A 19,030-nucleotide genomic window follows, 5' to 3' on the forward strand; every position below is an offset into this window, starting at 1 on the left:
GGGGTTACTTTTCTGACTTCTTCGGTCGGGGCGTCTTCGACTTCTCCCAGGGGGGGAAGTCGAGCTGACATAGATCGGGTGGTGGCGCACACCCACTCGGGGAGCCCCATCATTCCTAGGTGGGCCTTGCGCTCGACGTGCTTCCAGGGAGAACTCTCCAGGTCGTTCCCTAAGAGGCAGTCGACCGGCTGGGAGGTTCTTACGGCGACCCTCAGTTTACCTGTCACCCCACCCCACTCAAACGGCACCAGGGCTACCTGACACATACTCTCTCTATTATCTGCGGAAATTACCGGGCAAAAGACGTTGGGGAGGATCTGCTCCTCGGGGACTAAGTGCCTGAGGACACCGGTGATGCTGGCCCCGGTGTCCCGCAGGGCCTCTATCTGGTGGCCATTGATCTTGACGAGCTGCCCGTATTTCTTCGTGTTGGAGGGCAGGAGGCTACCAGGGACCATCTCTCTATCTCCCAGGGATACTAGGGCCATAGCTGCGGGTTCCCACTCCCCGGTTTCCTCAACCTCCTCCCCCAGAGCTATGTTGGCTATCTGTCTTGCAGGGGTGATTTGGGTGGCCATGGGGCACTCTGGGTCATTGGCGTAGTGCCCGGGCTTCTGGCAACGAAAGCAAGTGACGGTTACCCGGTGTCCCCGTCTCCCGGGGGGTCCGGTTACTGGTGGGGGGGGCGCTGGAAAAGGTGGAGGTTGGGTCTTTGGGGGGCTAGGCTGGGACTCTCGCTGCCCTCCCTGGTTCCCTCCTCCTCTCTGGCGGGGTGGTCCCTGACTGGCTCGGGGGTATTCTCCTACCATGCCCCGGGGGACCCGGGTGTTGGTCCAGCGGTCTGCTTCCACCGCCAGCTTCCTGGGATCGGTGAGTTTGCTGTCAAGCAGATGCTGGCGTAGTTCCACAAAGCAGTTCGCAGCCAGGTGTTCCCACAACATGAGATTGGTGAGTTCCTCAAGGGCGGTGACTTTGCTGCCCTTGATCCACCCATCGAAGGCCCGACTGAAAAAGTTTACATATTCCACCCAGGTGGTGCCCGGGATTTTCCTGCAGTCCCGGAATCGCTGACGGTACATCTCGGGGGTGAGACCGTACCTTGTGAGTAGAGCCTCTTTCATGTGGCTGTAGGAGGTCTGCAGAGAGATGGGTAGGTCGAGCAGGGTGTCTCTTCCTTCGCTCAGAAACCGTCCCCACAACCCCGCCCCCCAGTCCTTCTGCGGGACCCGATGGGAGGTCATGGCGACCTCGTAGGCCCTGAACCATTGTTGAATGTCATCGTTTTTATAATATTCTTTGACCACGTCCTTGGGGATGTGGGCCTTCTGCTCCGCTGGGGAGGCCGCCTCTCGGTTTCCCGGGGGCCTCCCTTCCTAGCTTCTGGCCTTGAGCTCGATTTCCTTCAAGCTGCGTTCGTGCTCTAGTTGGAGCTTCCTTCCTTCGTGTTCCCGTTGGAGCTTCTTCTCTTCTAGCTCGCCTTGCACGCGCATTTGCTCCACTGCTAGCTTTTTTTCCGCTAACTTTAATTCGCCTTCGATTTTGAGTTTGGCTAACTCGAGTTCGTGATTGCGGCTTCTCTCTCTGTCCGCGAGTTCTTCCGGGGATAGGCCCCCGTCTGGTACGATGCCTCGCACCTGATTGCTGCTGCTTTCGCCTTGGGGGGGTTCGGCTTCGTCGGGGCGCTCCCCCATGCCTTCTGGGCGGGAGGCCCCGGCATCCACCCAAGCTTTCAGTGCTTTCTGCAAATCTTCTTTGGTGTTGAGACCGGTGGTAGCGATTTTAAGTTCTTTGCAGAATTGTTTTAGTTCTTTGTGCGTGTATTCTTCTAGTTGTTCCACCTGGAACACCCTGTTGGCGTTGGTTTCTGCGGGGATCATGGCGTTTCCTTCTGCCATCTTTGTCGGTAGTGCGTCCGTCGTTCACGGTACGATCTCTAGGTGATGGGCCCGAATCCCGTCGCTTGCCACCAATGTTAGACGGCGACCTCAGAGGAGCCCGTAAAGGGGGTCCTGACTACCCTGAGACCCACCCTCAAAGTATCGTAGCCGGGCACTGGCGGGAGACTCCTCAGGAGGAGGAATCCCGTATCGAGGATCGTACTTCTGGCACCACACGACACAGAAACACCACACCGTGCGTTCTTAGGAATCACTCTTTATCAAACAGGTTAGCACTGCAAATATGTACAAGGAGAGCGCGGGCTCAATGAGTCTCGGAAGGGATAGGGGGTAGCGGGACAGTCTCTGGTAAAAGGTTCAAGGCAAGGACGTACCCGGCGCACAGCTCTCAATCCTCGAGCTGGGGGGTAGGCTTGTTGTCGTTGGGGTCCGGCGGGACCAGTGGAGTCTGTGGAAGCCGCGAGTCACTCAGCGGGCTCAGGTACAAGTTCGGAGGTCTTACGATCTTCAGGGAGCCGCGAGTCACTCAGCAGGGCTCAAGTACAAGTTCGGAGGTCTTACGATCTTCGGGGAGCCGCGAGTCACTCAGCAGGGCTCAGGTACAAGTTCGGAGGTCTTACGATCTTCAGGGAGCCGCGAGTCACTCAGCAGGGCTCAGGTACAGTTCGGAGGTCTTACGATCTTCAAGGAGCCGCGAGTCACTCAGCAGGGCTCAGGGGGTTCTACGTTCCAGGAGCCGCGACCGCGTCAGCAGGCTCTCGTTGTTCCAGCGTCGAATCTGCCGGACAGTCTCAGAGCACCCCTTGTTATAGGTCGACCCCTCTTTGATGTCCGGAGTCTGTGCAGGCAGGGGTCTTGTCACCTGGGGGTCGCTTGTCGGGGTTTCCTGCCATTGTCTTTTGATCCTCTCAGGGCCGGGTCGGAAGGAGTCCCAGACACCCAGCAGGCGTGGAGCCAGCTCTCAGGGAGGCCGGAGGGCCGATCGAAACTCATCGTCCCAGGGGAGTTCAGAGGTGCGATAGAAACTGCTCCTCCCTCTCTCATCCCCTGGCAAGCGTGGTGTCCTCCAGCCGGAGTGGCGCCGCTAGGCCCGGGTCGCGCTGGGGCCGGGCGGCCATCTTGGTGCATGAAGTGGGCACGCGGGCCCGGGGTGGCCGAAGGGAGAGAGGCCATGGACGAGGATGTCCGGGTCGGGTGCGTGTGTTCTGGTGGAAAGGATCAGCTAGGCCGTGGGCTCGGGGCTGCAGGTACCAGGTTAGGTGGTGCGGGGACAAGTAGAGCCATGCTACGAGGCCGGGTCCAACAGTGGCCGTCGTGGAGACTGACATGCCACAATACCTACACAGCCATGGACATCATGCACAATACAGAATCTAATCCCTGACAAACAGCTTGCATCTTGCTACTCTACACATAGACTCATATGCACCATCTCTGAGAACAATGCCAGGCATGCCGCATCCACAGTGGCAACAGACCACCATTGACAGAGATGAGGCACCTTGGAGGCAGAGGGACACCTTTATTACCCACCACAGATGCTGGAAATCCATGGCACTGGCACACAAGTGACGGGTTACAGCTAAACACCCCCTGCTGCTCACGGAGAGGCTGCTATACACCATTGAGCCCCTAATGGGGAATTCACAAACCACGTCAACCCGGTGCAACCCGTATGTTTCTGAGGGCAGTGTTACACACATTGATGGCTCCATCACAATCCACAATCCCATTACAGATGACTGTCACCAAGTCTGACCATCAATTCAGGTGAATTCAGCTCCATGTCATGTGCCCCATGGTGATTCTACATGTATGTAAAGTATCCAAACATGAACAGGAGCAGTGCACACACATTCAAAACAAATACCACTCCCAAAAAGCCGTGCTGCATCCCTTACCCGAAGGAGATTTTCAAACTTGTCCGTGCATGTAACGCTGATTCAGCACATGTTGCTGTGTTCATGAGGAATAGCAGGAGCACAACAATGCCACCAGCAGACAGCATGCGCAAGTACCTGTGGATGGGAGACACACCAGAAGTCAGCCAAAAGAAGCACATCCGCATGCATGTGCATGTACTCGACACGTATAAGGTTGTCAACATGCTAGGTGACAATGATGACTCTGGAAAAACATTCTTCTATTGCACCATCACTCGAGTGACACATCCAAACACACCTCTGACTCACTTGGCAGACATGCAGATGGACACACACATTGCAACACTTGCCACACACGGCCCAATGCGTGCACACTCAGACACTGGAACTCACCACTAAGCAAAGAAGTTGCGTATGAGCCGACTCCGCATGTCCTCTACCGCCTCCTCCTCCTCCACATCACTTGCCTCGTGACCAAGCCCTTCATCCTCCACGGGTGGATGGTCCTGCTCATCTGGATCCAGGATGAGTGGCACAGCTTTCTCCACTGCCATGTTGTGCAGCATGCAGCACACGAGGAATATCTTGCAGACCTTCACCGGTGCATATGGGAGTGCGCCACCGGTCTTGTGGAGGCAACGGAATCGGCTCTTCAGGAGGCCAAACGTCCTCTCTATCACTCGCCTGGTCCGCCCATGGGCGTTGTTGTAGCGGTGATCGGCATGCGTGCTGGGGTTGCGGAGAGGCGTGATCAGCCATGGCATGTTGGGATAGCCAGCGTCCCCTACATGGAAACATCATGGACAACAGTGGGTCAGGAGAAGCAGTAAGACAGGAAGATGACGTTAAATACAGGACTGCCAGAATATACCCACCAACAATACATGCTCGTTCGTTGCGCAGCTGCAGCATCATTTCAGGCACCCTGCTACGCCTCATGATGTAGGCATCGTGTGCTGATCCTGAAAAACGAGCACAGACATGTGAAATCACCATGTTGGCAAGACACACCACAAGGGCATTAATGGAGTGGTAATGCTTGCGGCTCCTATACGCTACCTCCTGTGCCTGTGGTGGTACCAAAGCCACATGTGTTCCATCTATGGACCCAATGACATGGGGCATCCCTCCCAGGGCATAGAACTCACGCTTGACACCTGTCAACTGCTCAGGAGTTGGGAATTTTATGAACTCATCCAGGTGATCCAACATGGCCTCTAAAAAATCATGCAGAACACGGCTGAACATGGTTTGGGACATGCCACCGACATGGGCAATGGTATGTTGAAAGGTACCCGTGGCAAAGAAATGTAGGGCTGCCATCACCTTCATCTTGGGTGTCAGTGCAGTAGGATACCTGTGTAGCGGTTGGAGGTGTGGTGCCAGCCGTGTCGTCAAATCCTCAATCAAACGTTGGGGGAAGCGGTAGCGGCGTATACAGTCATGTTCCCTCAGGTCAGCCAAGTCCGGAATTGCTCGAGGGAGAGGCGGAGCCCTGCAGTGAATTAGAAGGGACAACGAAGAGTGAGTACAGTACACCACCAATGTCAATGTACTGAGCACATGCTCAACAGGCAATATACATATGCTACATACAGAGTCAGGTCTGTGCAATATGCCCTGGACACGTATGCCAGGCATGTGACACTCCTACCAAGAGCCACCTACAAACGTTGATTCTGAACCTCAATATGCCATGCCATGAAACTAGCTGTGGCCCAGTGTAAGTGAGCAGGCAGACGCATTACAGGAGTTACAGACATCCAAATATGTGCAGAAGAAGGATGTTTATTGTACAGACAGGTTGCGGAACACTAGAGGCACAGGTGACATGTCATAGAATAAGGACAGACCACACACCTTGCCATGAAGGATTACATGTCAAGACTGATCACACATACATTGAGAGTATGCAGATATGTCCTTGTTTTGGAACTCCGTGTCGATGCATACATACACACCTTACGTCGGATTACACATGTGTGCTGGTGTGCGTAACAGTGTGCCATGCCCATCTACACACAGACACATGTTGGTTGCAGCAACTGCAGATGCATTTGACCAAACACCTACAGCAAACCTATGGGAACACATGACACACACATGACATAGCTACAGCGTGCAACGCGGGCATTCACTTGTCAGGGGTAACATTCCGTGTACCTGGCATCAGGGGACATTTGCGGGTGTCGGTGACTGTGCCATGCCAGTGACGCATGGCCCACCAAGTCTGTACTTCATGCACACATGTCAAAGGAGTGAAGGGGATGTGTGGCACATAGGGCACCATCACACGTGACATATGTACACAGCTCATCATACTTTAATTAGCTTCACATCTCAGGAGTATGGTGCCACATCACAGCCTGACCCACCTGTGCCCGACACATGTAGTACTGCACAGACAATGCCTTGATGTCCAGCCTTGGCCAGGTATGACAGCTCAATTCCTTCCTGTGTGCCGCCTGTCACCACTGTCAGGTGTGAAATGCACCGTACATACGCTCTGAGGGCGTGTGTAGGGTCCCTATCGCTTTGGGAGTGCTGGCGTATGCGTACGCCACAGTGATACGGACCGTACACGTGTGTGTAGGGTCCCTATCACTATGGGAGTGCTGGCATATGCGTACGCCACAGTGATACGGACCGTACACGCGTGTGTAGGGTCCCTATCACTATGGGAGTGCTGGCGTATGCGGACGCCACAGTGATACGGACCGTACACGCGTGTGTAGGGTCCCTATCACTATGGGAGTGCTGGTGTATGCGTACGCCACAGTGATAAGGACCTTACACACGTGTGTAGGGTCCCTATCACTATGGGAGTGCTGGCGTATGCGTACGCCATAGTGATACGGACCATACACGCGTGTGTAGGGTCCCTATCACTATGGGAGTACTGGCGAATGCGTACGCCATAGTGATACGGACCGTAAACGCGTGTGTAGGGTCCCTATCACTATGGGAGTGCTGGCGTATGCGTACGCCACAGTGATACGAAACGCACACGCGTGTGTAGGGTCCCTATCACTATGGGAGTGCTGGCGTATGCATACGCATTACTGGGACCTACATTTGTTCTAATCACGTCCCCATAATTAGGGTGCAGTGTTTTTGGTGTTCTCCATTGGGAATCACTATTACCTACCCTGGTCCTGAAGAAGTGTCGCTCGATTTTGGAGGTCAGATGACACGAAACATGTCGACCACACTTATTCACTAGCTACCTAGGTACCTTACGGCCTGTTGGTGGCACCACTGTTTTTATATAGTCCCAGCCCCTTCTTTCAAATTAAAATATTCATAGGTCTGGAGCCTATTTTAAAATCACCTACTCGCTTTAACACATACCCAGCGCCTGTTGTCCACATACACCCTTCACATACGGCGATCTCAGATCAAAAGAACTCCGCCAAAGAAGCCACCAGGCCCGTTGGACATTGCAGCGCCGGTCTGACGAGGAGCGCCCTATGATGAAGCATGACACCCTAACAGGTGTGTGAGGGCATTATGATCTGAAATTCAGATTTCCCAGCGACAATGATCTCAGGCATACAGTGACATCTATTACATACTTGCCACAACAGAGGAACTGATTACCTCCAGTGTCTTATGTATATTCATTGAGGAGCATAGGAACAGGACCTCTATAAATATTAGCTCTTCTGTTCCCCTATTGATTACACATGTCTGAAACACAAATCAGAGCAATGCTTAATCTTTATGAAATCTAGCTCTATCAGAAGTCAGCATTTAAAAGTACAGTGTTATGTAAAGAAACCCAATAAACTAACCAAGAGACTTATTCTAATAAGGAACCCATGAAGAGTTCTATTTGAAAAAGAGCAACGAAGAGGAACAAACTTCTCATAAACAGAAGTTCTGGAAACTCAGCCGAGTCTCCTGAAGTTGCAAAATCAACTGTAATTAGGAAAGCGATCTGTGCATTAGCATTGATCATAAAATTAATAAAAGCAAATCACCTCTAGAATACCTAAATGGAATCAACTCTCCATAAAGAAGAGTCTCAAGACAAAGGAAAAATCTAACAGCAAGACCAACTGAAGGGCAAAGGAATAAAGAGGTGTGTCTGTGACTAGCAAGAAACACTCATTATTATAGTTTTCTCATACAAATAACTTTGATGATGTCTCCACTCGATGTCCAATCATAACGGTTCACAAGGTGGTGTTGTCAGTCATATAATGCATCTTCTTCCGATTCCCACAGTCTGCACTCTTGTCATCAGGGCTGATACAGTTTTGTAACATAATTGTTACATGAGGGAAGGTTCCCATGAGTACCCTCTTACCTAAGCTAAAAGATGCTCTGTACACTTGTTTCATAGACAAAGGCTAGTCAGTAATGTGGAAGCAAATATCAAGTTATTCGGATGCAACATTTATAAAGTCTTAAGTCACCATTCATTCTATGCAGATTTAATAAGTTTATTGTATTCTAGTGAAATGATCTATTATGGGGTGAGGAACTAAATGAACATGATAGAATAGTCAGCATATTTCTAAAGGTGACATCGAAGGCCCGTGCACCCGCCATCTTGACCTGGTCGGTGGCAGAGGGCCTCGTGGCCATGGCCCATCACCCTTGGAGAGGCCTGGTCGGGGAGAAAGGTGGGCGCTGCAGAGGAACAGCGCCAGGGACGGACACACTCCATCAGCCAGCGATCACCCCATACCATCCAAATCTCGCGGAGCGATGGGGGCACCATATCCTGGCATCGGGCGCGGAGAGGAACCACTGCCAATTAGAGCTGGAAGCTGAGACAAGGCGGACGCAGCCAAGGCCCAGCTGAGGTGCCTGAGTTGGAGAGAGCATGGCACCAGCCGCCACCCACGACACCAGAGGTGCTCGATTCCATGACCGGGCCGTGAAGAGCCCTGATGATCCGAATGCGGGGGCGGCCGCAGGCTCGGGCAGAGGAGACCCCAGGAAGGAGGGGCATTATGCCAGCAAGAAGAGGCAGACATAGAAGGGACTACGCCAAGCCGCCCGATCTGAACTTCTCCCTGCAGGGAAGCACACTACATGGCGAGGACCTCCCACTCTGCCTGAGAGGCCTTCCCCCCTGGATTTATTGCAGAGTGGCACGTGGGATACAGGAAGCTGGGGCGCCGCACCCTAATGAGACTTGGGCGGCCAGCCTAACTGGACATGGACCAACACCCAGCTGCTCCAGCATGCTAAACCTGCCTGCTCGACCTGACCTGACCTGACTGAAGCAGACTGCTGCTCGGCTTGAGCCTGGAGGCCTTCCCTGAGGCCCAACGATTGGACTGCATGGGACCTGTTGAAAGGGGGCCAGAGCGAAACCTTGACACCTCTTGGCGAGCATGGCCACTGATCGCATCAAAAAAGATTGCACCATCAAGGACATGCTGTTCAGGTCATCCACAGGCCCTGCGTTACAAGCGTCTGGAGGCTGGCGCTCCTCTGCGGAGCACCGAGGAGGGCGGTGTGAAGGAACCAGTAACGAGAGCCTTCCTGGAGTCCCTGTTCATATCGCTATGGAACGATCTGCAGGCTATTATAAGGGGCCTCTCACAGGACATCAGAGAGGTCAGGAGAGACGTGGATTCCCTGGGGGACCGTGTTGTGACACTGGAGGAGCGGGGAGATAGTCGGGAGGAGGAGATGGAAGCTCTGCAGCGGGAAATTGTCCGCCTTCGCAAGCAACACATAGACCTACAGGCCACTGTGGAGGATCTCGGAAACAGGTCCCGCAGAAACAACATTCGCATTCGAGGCGTAGCGACGATAACAGAGGGAGCCAACGTATTCAGCTATGTCCGGGATCTTTTTTGCCACATCCTGGGGGTTCCCGCAGACATTGATATCACAATAGACCGGATGCACCGGGTCGGGCCGCCACGCACTGGGGCGGGCCCACCAGCAGGTGCCTCAGAGACTTTCCACTGAAGGAAGAGATATTATGCAAAGCCTGTGCATCCCATTCAATCTGCTTTGGGGACCAGTCGCCGACATAGTACCAGGACCGAGCAGTGATCATGCTGGAGAAGCAGAGGGAGTTCTGCCCTGTCACGGCACACCTCCAGAGCAACAGAGTGCCCTACTCCTGGGGACATTCCTTCCACATAATTTTTCAGATAGATGGGAAGCTCTTTGAGCTGAAATCACTGGCGGAGGCTTGCCATATCTTAAGGTTGGACTTTCCATTGGAGGAACACACATCAGGTACCTGCTCCCCACATCAGGGGAGACAGTGACAGTGATCCCGCCGGTGAGGCCGTGGCCCTGAGGGGGACACGGACACCTGGATCCAGCGGAGATTGCGTAAGGACAACAAGTGGCACTGAAATCCATCTCCATGGTGCTGGCCTAGGCGGACAGTTTCTAGGGCAGTGGGTTGCAAAGCCACATTGCCTATAGCCGATGGATCTGGGGCAGAGGGAGGGCACGGAGCTCAGAAAGCCCATTAAACAGCAGGGATTGTTTTTGGTGCATTTGTTTTAGGGTGGAGGCTGCCTGAAATGGGCACGCCAATCCCCCACCCACCACGCCACCATTACAGCCTTTCTGTCCCCCCTGGGGGCAGATGAGGGCAGTAGCTCCCAATCTGCCCCCCCGGGGGGCAGAAAGCCCACTAAACACCAGGGATTTTTTTTTGCAACATTTTTTATTAGGGTGGGAGCTGCCCCAAATGGACATGCCAATGCCCCCACCACCATTACAGCCTTTCTGCCCCCCCTGGGGGGCATATGGGGGCAGTAGCCCCCAATCTGCCCCCCCCCGGGGGCAGAAAGCCCACTTGACACCAGGGATTTTTTTTGCGTAATTATTTTTAGTGTGGGGCTGCCCGAAACGGTCCCGCCAATACCCCCACCCCCTGCCACCATTACAGCCTTTCTGCCCCCCGGGGGGGCAAAAAGCCCACTAGACGCCAGGGATATTTTGGGGCACATCTGAATTAGGGTGGGGGCTGCCCAAAATGGGCATGCCAATGCCCCCACCCCTCCCCCACAAAAATTACAGCCTTTCTGCCACCCTGGGGGGCAGAAAGCCCACTTGACGCAAGGGATTTTTTTTGCGTAATTATTTTTAGGGTGGGGCTGCCCGAAACGGGCCCGCCAATACCCCCACCCCCTGCCACCATTACAGCCTTTCTGCCCCCCGGGGGGGCAAAAAGCCCACTAGACGCCAGGGATATTTTGGGGCAAATCTGAATTAGGGTGGGGGCTGCCCAAAATGGGCATGCCAATGCCCCCACCCCTCCCCCACAAAAATTACAGCCTTTCTGCCACCCTGGGGGGCAGATGGGGCATTAGCCCCCAAGGTGACGCACGCGATACGGATTAGTCCATTACTTTGCTGAAACTACACACCCCAGAATTCCCCCCTGGCGGCAACACGGGCAGTCAAAATAGATGCCATTTCCTGTGTGAGGCTCACTATAATGGCGTCTCATGCACGGACTGCGAGTGCTCCGATGGCTCTGTGAGGACTGCTTAACAGGTAAATGGCACGTAGACTTGCAGTTCAGCGATTAGATAGAACTTGCTATCTGTGAAATAGTTTAACTAACGGAAGGCTTGCGTCTATGTCTTCCATCCTCTTTAGAATATACAGTCCAAGATTTACAAAAGAGGGATTCTTTTCCACAAAAAGTATGCCGACAACTAAATCGTGAGCACAGTCCACTTACACCGGGACGCCAGATGACAGAAGCATCTTTTGAAACACCACATTAGCCTGACAAGTAGCCTGACAAGTAAGATTTCTATTTAACGTGACAACTGCACTTCAAAGTCTGAGGGCAACAGCCTTGACTTTTTACTGACTCCCCCTTCTTCTTCTTCTCTTTCTTCCCTCCTTGGCTGTAGGGATTCTGACGGATTTATGTTCCATATTGAAAGCCTTTATTGTGCACTTTTCAGCTGTAGGTAAGATGTTAGAATAAGGTGTGCGGTCCAGTTTTCTGATTGGGTCAGGGTCATTTGGTTTAATTCAGTGTTGTGTCTGTTTTGTTTCAGATAGTGTTGGTCCTGATGAGAATCCCCATATGCGAAGGGATTCGAAACGCGTAGACCTATCTTCGCTTTTGGCCAATCATCTGCTAAACAACTAAATGCAATTTATTATAATTGTTCTAAATGATATTTGCTGATGGCCTGATGTATTTTGTACATTCAATTGTTAGTCGTTTTTTCAAACAGTGTGGAGTTAGTGTGCCTGAGAAGTGTGTTTGTTTTTGTCTGAGTGATTGGAGTATGCTAGTGGTGGTGTCGTTCATATATGTCTATGTAATGTAAATATCAATGATGTATTGTTTTATTATTTGTGAAATGCTTTAATTGTTACAGTGAAACCGTGCAAATCAATAAGCTAATTTATAGCATGAAAATAATTTTGATTAAATTTAACGAAAAAGTGGTTGAGAGTGAACCTGTTTTATTCAGTTCATGGTTAAAATTCTTTTCAAAGTGAAGTGCAGCATTGGCACTATTTCTGTTTTGTTGAGGGATATTTTGGGGCAAATCTGAATTAGGGTGGGGGCTGCCCAAAATGGGCATGCCAATGCCCCCACCCCTCCCCCACAAAAATTACAGCCTTTCTGCCACCCTGGGGGGCAGAAAGCCCACTTGACGCCAGGGATTTTTTTTGCGTAATTATTTTTAGGGTGAGGCTGCCTGAAACGGGCCCGCCAATACCCCCACCCCGTGCCACCATTACAGCCTTTCTGCCCCCCGGGGGGGCAAAAAGCCCACTAGACGCCAGGGATATTTTGGGGCAAATCTGAATTAGGGTGGGGGCTGCCCAAAATGGGCATGCCAATGCCCCCACCCCTCCCCCACAAAAATTACAGCCTTTCTGCCACCCTGGGGGGCAGATGGGGCATTAGCCCCCAATCTGCCCCCCGGGGGGGGGCATAAAGCCCAGTAGATGCCAAGGATTTTTTGGGCAAATTTTAATTAGGGTGGGGGCATTGGCATGCCTGTTTTGGTCAGCCCCCACCCTAATTAAAATTTGCCCCAAAAACTTCCTGGCGTCTTGTGGAATTTCAGACCCCCCTGGGGAGCAGATGGGGCATTAGCCCCCAATCTGCCCTGCCGGAGGGGCAAAAAGCACACTAGATGCCAGGGTTTGTTTGGGGGGCAAATTTGAATGAGGGTGGGGCTGCCCAAAATGGGCATGCCCATGCCCCCACCCTCTCCCCTGCAAAAATTACAGCCTTCCTGCCCACCCTGGGGGGCAGATGGGGCAGTAGCCCCCAATCTGCCCCCCGGGGGGGCAAAAAGCCCAGTAGACGCCAGGGATTTTTTTGGGCAAATTTGAATTAGGGTGGGGGTTGCCCAAAACAGGCATGCCCATGCCCCCACCCCCTCCCTGCAATAATTACAGCCTTCCTGCCCCCCCTGGGGGGCAGATGGGGCAATAGCCACAAATCTGCCCCCCAGGGGGGACGAAAAGCCCAGTAGACGCCAGGGATTTTTGGGGCAAATTTTAATTAGGGTGGGGGCATTGGCATGTCCATTTTGGGCAGCTCCCACCCTAATTAAAATTTTCCCAAAAAACTCCCTGGCGTCTAGTGGACTTTCAGCACCCCCTCGGGGGCCGATTGGGGGCATTAGCCCCCAATCTGCCCTGCAGCGGGGGGCAAAAAGCCCACTAGTCGCCAGGGATTTTTGGGGGGCAAATTTAAATTTGGGTGGGGCTGCCCAAAACAGGCATGCCCATGCCCCCATCCCCTCCCCCGCAAAAATTGCAGCCTTCCTGGCCCCCCTGGGTAGCAGATGGGGCAGTAGCCCCCAATCTGCACCCCCGGGGGGGCAAAAAGACCACTAGTCGCCAGGGATTTTTTTGGGGCAAATTTGAATTAGGGTGGGGGTTGCCCAAAACAGTCATGCCCATGCCCCCTCCACCACAAAAATGACAGCCTTCCTGCCCCCCCCCTGGGGAGCAGATGGGGCAGTAGGCCCCAATCTGCACCCCCCCCCCCGGTGGGCAAAAAGCCCAAGTCCCAAGCCCCAAGTATTTTTTGGGGCAAATTTTGATTAGGGTTGTTAGCAACCCACCCTAATTAAAATGTGCTCAAAAAAGTCCCTGGGGTCTAGTAGGCTGTCTGCCCCCCCCCCCCCTTGGGGGCAGATGGGGACATTAGCCCCCAATCTGTACCCCTGGGGGGGGCAAAAAGCCCACTAGTCGCCAGGGATTTCTTTGGGGCAAATTTGAATTAGGGTGGGGGCTCCCCAAAACAGGCATGCCCATGCCCCCACCACCTCCCCCGCAAAGATTACAGCCTTCCTACCCACCAGGGGGCAGATGGGGCAGTAGCCCCCAATATACCCCCCTGGTGGGGCTAAATGCCCACTAGACGCCAGGGATTTCTTTGGGTAAATTTTAATTAGGGTGGGGGCTGCCCAAAACAGGCATGCCAATGCCCCCAACCCCCACCCGCAACAATTACAGCCTTTCTGCCCCCCTGGGGGAAGATGGGGGCAGTAGCCCCCAATCTGCCCCCCGGGGGCAAAAAGCCCACTAGACGCCAACGATTATGCTGGCTTTTATATGTGTGAGGGTGGGGGCTACCCAGAATGGGCAAACCAATATCCCCACACCTCAAAAAAATAGCCTTGGGGGCATATCGGGGCAACAATACGTTTTGGGCCCCTGCCTGTCGCGGGTACTTGGGCCTCCCACACGAGTGAGGCACCATTCTTATTGGGAGACCTGGGGGAATGCTGGGTGGTAGGAAATTTGTGTCAGCCTGGTGATGCCACAACTTTCCCACACAAAAATGTGCGAAAAAAGTGATTTTTTCAGCTAAAATGTAGGGATTCTGGGTAAGGAAACGTAGGGGGATCCACGCAAGCCATACCTCCCTGGAATCACCCAGGTGTCTAGTTTTCAGAAATGTGTGGGTTTAGTAGGTTTCCCTAGATGGCCGCCGAGCACGGGGCCAAAAACCCAGGTGCCCCCCCTTGCAAAACCAGGTTGTTTTGATGTCGCCTCACTACGTTTTGGGCCCTTGCCTGTCGCGGGTACTTGGGCCTTCGACGCGAGTGAGGCACCATTTTTATTAGGAGACCCGGGGAAACGCTGGGTGGTAGGAAATTTGTGTCAGCCCGGTGATGTCACAACTTTCCCACACAAAAATGTGCGAAAAAAGTGATTTATACAGCTAAAATTGAGGTTTGCAGGGGATTCTGGGTAAGGAAACGTTGGGGATCCACGCAAGCCATACCTCCCTGGAATCCCCCGGGTGTCTAGTTTTCAGAAATGTGTGGGTTTGGTAGGTTTCCCTAGGTGCCGGCAGAGGTAGGGTTAAAAAACGACAACTAGGCACTTTGCCAAAAAAGGGTAATTTTTCACTGTGAAATCGTGGTGTGTCCACGTTGCGTTTTGTGCCGTTTCCTGTCATGGGCACTAGGCCTACCTACACAAGTGAGGTACCATTTTTCCCGGAAGACTTTGGGGAACGTGGGGTGGGTGGAAATTTGTGGATCCCAGCAAATTCAAGAACTTTCCACCACAGAAATGGGAGGAAAATGTGTTTTTTTGGGCAATATTTTAAGTTTGCAAGGGATTCTGGGTAACAGAACCTGGTGAGAGGTAGTCAAGTCACCCCATCCTGCATTGCCCTGGGTGTCTAGTTTTCAAAAATGTATAAGTTTGCAAGGTTTTCCTAGGTGGTGGCAGAGCTAGGGTTAAAAAACTACAGCTAGGCACTTTGCAAAAACAATTTTTTATTGTGAAAATGTGGTGTGTTCACGTTTTGGTTTGAGCCGTTTCCTGTCGTGGGCACTATGCCTACCCACACAAGTGAGGTACCATTTTTATCGGGAGACTTAGGGTAATTCAGATTTGTAAAGCAACTGTTATTACCTATTGACTTTCAATGCATTTCTGCCTTCCAAATGAAAGACAATGTGTAAAAAAGAAGTCATTTTGAAAAATGACCGATAATTCTCATGCTAGTATGAGTGTTTCCAATTTTGGAAATGTGCAAATATCTACTGTTTCTAAACTCTATATTTTGTTCCCATTTAAGAAATACATAGGTGTCTTTCATACCAATTTTTCCATGTATACATTTTCCCAGAGTAATTGCTATATACCCGCTACATAATAAAAAAACATTGCAAGTTGCTGCTCAGTTTTTGGCTCTGGGTTAGTCGGGTTCTTGGTGAACCTACAAGTCCTATACATCCCCACAACCAGTAAGGTCCTGCGGATGTAACGGTATATTGCTTTCAAAGATCTGTCCTAATTAGAAGAAGTTACAGGTGAAAACGTTGACACAAAAAGCTGTTTTTTTCAACTAATTTTCAATTTTTCCTATATTTAACTGTTAGTTTCTATAAAGAAACCTTGAAGGATCTACACAAATCCCCCCTTGCTGGATTCATTATTGCTTTCATACCCATTTCTACCATTATCTGGAAGGAGGTTGAAAGCACAAAAAATTGCAAAAATAGGCTATGTCCCAGAAAAATGCCAAAACTATGTAAACCATTTTGGTTTTCTGACAAAAGTCTGTCATTCCCTAAAAGCTGGGAAAATGGTGATTTCAGCCCCACAAAACCCTTTTTTGATACCATTAGCAGGGAAAAACTCAGATGCTTTCATTTGCAGCATTTTTTTCCCATTTAAAAAAAAAACACACAATTTAGCTGTATTTTGGCAAATTTCTGAGACCCCTCCAGGGGAATCCACAAACCCTGGGTACCTTTAGAATCCCCATGATGTCGGAAGAGAAGGACGCAAATTTGGCATGGATACCTTAAGTGGTCAAAACGTTACAAAGGCCTAAGCGCGAACTACGCCAATAGCCAAAAAAAGTCTTAGCACAAGGGGGGAAAAGGCCTAGCAGAGCAGGGGTTAACTACCAGGCATTACATACACAAATCAGAGCTGACCTCACTCACTGGAAACACCATTAAATCTCCTGGCTTGGGAGAATTGCAGCAGTCAAAATGACAGTGCTGCCGAAGATATTATACCTCTTCCAGATGCTCCCTGTAAGGGCATGCTTCGAAAACTCTAATCAGAGATACTTCAGTACATCTGAATGGAGAAAAAGCCCAGAGTGAAGAGGGAACTGGGATATCTCCCCCCTCGTGGCGGAGGCCTAGGTATCCTAGACATGCAACTCTACTACCAAGCAGACCAAATGCGCTACCTGCTGGAGTGGGATCGAGCCGAGTCTGAGAAGCACTGGCTGTTCCAGGACAGGGCAGTAGCAGGCATGTTGCTATGGAAGGTCCCCTTTTTATGGAAGACACACTGATCCCAGAATATATATCTATCCCCAATCACACGAGCCATGATGGACGCCTGGGATAAAACCAGCGTACAACATGGGCTCACCTCCTTTCTCTCGCCCGTCACGCCCCTGATTGATAATCCGGATTTTACTCCCGGGCTGGGAGCCAGAGCGTTCAAGAATTGGCAGCAGACAGGCTGCGTTCTGCGGGTCATATGCTTGATGAAACAGGTGTTGTCCCCTTTACGCACTTCCGCGTGGACTTTGCCCTCCCTGAATCCAAGCGCATTCACTACCTGTAGCTCCCACATTGGCAATCGCATCCACACAATAAACCTACCACACAGAGAAGTCTCACCCGATGGCTGATCACCAGAGCTTCCAATAGACACCTTGTCTCTGATAGATACATGTTCCTGCAGCACAAAAGACACACATATAAAGCCGGTTAGAACCGGTGGGAGCAGGAAATAGGGAGGCAACTTAGTGATAAAGAATGGGGGGAGATCTATTACAGAGCCAGACACACAGCTTGCAATACAGTACTAACTGAGATGTTTACTAAGGTGACCTTGTACCTTAGTAAACGTCTGGTACACCCCGGTACGACTACACAAGGCCAACCCAGCCTGAGACTAAAAGTGTTGGAGAGGTTGTGGGGCTCCGGGGACTCTGGTGCACCTGCTTTGGGACTGCTCATGGTTGCTCCGATACTGGGCACAAATACTTGATGATATAAATCTTCACCTCCGGACCCAACTTCCCAGACTTCCTGCATACATCCTGTTGAACTTGCCTAACAATGTTACCCACTCAAGTCAATGCGGAGGAGAGAGATAGGTTTAGCTCAAGGGGCGGCTAGCCAGAACATACTCACCAACTGGGGGACACCGAGCACACCGACATATCTGGGGTGGATACACCGGTTAGGGTATATATTGGGCATGGAGAAGATCTTGTTGACACTTGCCAATCAAGGTGCCTCTTTTGGCAAACATTGGTAATTCTACTTGTCCCTACTCTCCTAAGAGTTTCAAAAAATTACATCCCCTAAATATCTCTGCATTCTGCACTTACTGGAGATAGAACAGGAACCTGATAAGTCTACGCCCTAATTGTGACTAGTCATGGTCACCTAAGCCTTGTACAAGTAGAGAGAAAGAGTTTGGGAGGGGGGAGGGATCGGTTTTAAGTTAGATTTCTGTTCCTCATTGCCCTATCTAATGTACCGCTTGGTCGCTGAGAATAGGCATGACTGGATATGCTTGATATTATGCAATCTTAAAATGTGCCGTGTTATTACAGCTGGGCAAGGAACTGTCAACTTTGTCTAAATAATAATAATAATAAAGATATATAGACCATAAAGATGACATTGATGGGAGGTAGTCACACAAAATGTTTTACTATGAACAAAGATCGAGAGGAAAGCCTTTGGGCCTAGTCTCTGCACAGGCTAAAGTATAATTCTTAGGTGCAGAATTATGAAAAACACGTATTTATTATTGAAACATATCTTTTTTTTTTTTTTTTTTTTTTTTTTTTTTTTGAAACCGTTTATTGCAATCTCAAGTATATACAAGTATGGGCCTACAACCTTCCGGCCGGCCGCTAGAGTGACAGGAGCACCTGACAAACTTACAAAAGGGCACTTGGCGTTGCAGAGAAGTAAATCAGGAGGCATCAACGACGTGGGCCACATGACTCTAAGCCCACAATACGGTTTCATTTTATACACACACAACAACATAGAAAAACCACACCCGCAAGGCAACCCGCAATCGAAGGTAACCACACGCGCTCCTCAAATGAGGGACCCCGATCATCCACAGGAATCTGAGGAGGGGGAAGGGAAACAAGTCCAGGACTGGGGGAACTCTGTGCCCGGGGCTGGGGGAGGGGGTCAACTAGGGGGACGGAGCCGGTGAGGCAGCAGGCAGCAGTGGTGGCTCGCAGATACCCCCGCGGTAGGCGTTCCAGGGGCCCCATATTTTCACCCACGCCCC

Source organism: Triturus cristatus, chromosome 12, assembly GCF_964204655.1.
Source record: "Triturus cristatus chromosome 12, aTriCri1.1, whole genome shotgun sequence".
Lineage (NCBI taxonomy): Eukaryota > Metazoa > Chordata > Amphibia > Caudata > Salamandridae > Triturus > Triturus cristatus.